Source organism: Otolemur garnettii, unplaced genomic scaffold (assembly GCF_000181295.1).
Source record: "Otolemur garnettii isolate 467f Iridium unplaced genomic scaffold, OtoGar3 scaffold00087, whole genome shotgun sequence".
Lineage (NCBI taxonomy): Eukaryota > Metazoa > Chordata > Mammalia > Primates > Galagidae > Otolemur > Otolemur garnettii.
Genome location: NW_003852482.1, coordinates 7,569,060 through 7,569,745, shown reverse-complemented (window position 1 = coordinate 7,569,745; position 686 = coordinate 7,569,060).

Here is a 686-nt window from a genome sequence, read left to right as displayed (position 1 = left end):
AGAGGTGCTGTGGGTAAGAGAAAAAAGAATTTTTTCTTTTACCAACATCTGTATGTTATCATTTTAACATATCATCAATATTTTAAAATTATATCAACGAGATAGTTGACATATTTTTCTACATTAGGTCTCCAAATCCAGTATAAACTTTGCACTCTAAATTTTACAATTTGAAAAGCACTTATTTTCGGGTGGCGCCTGTGGCTCAAAAGGGTAGGGTGCCGGCTCCATATGCTGGAGGTGATAGGTTCAAGCCCTGGCAAAAAAAAAAAAAAAAAAAAAACAGTAAGGCACTTATTTTCTTGTGGCCAGACATGGTGGCTCACATCTGTAATCTTAGCACTCTGGGAGGCTGAAGTGGGTGGATCACTTGAGCTTGGGAGTTCGAGACCAGCCTGAGCAAAAGTGAGACCCCCATCTCTATTAAAAATAGAAAATCTAGCCAGGTGTGGTGGCAGGCACCTGTAGTCCCAGCTAATCAGGAGGCTGGGTCAAGATCACTTCAACTCAAGAGTTTGAGATTGCTGTGAACTATGATGATACCATGGCACTTTACCCAGGGTGACAGAATGAGACTATAGAAAGAAAGGAAGGGAGGGAGGGAGGGAGGCAGGGAGGGAGAAAGGGAGGGAGGGAGGGAGGAAGGGAGGGAGGAAGGAAAGATGGGAGGGAGGAAGGATGGGAGG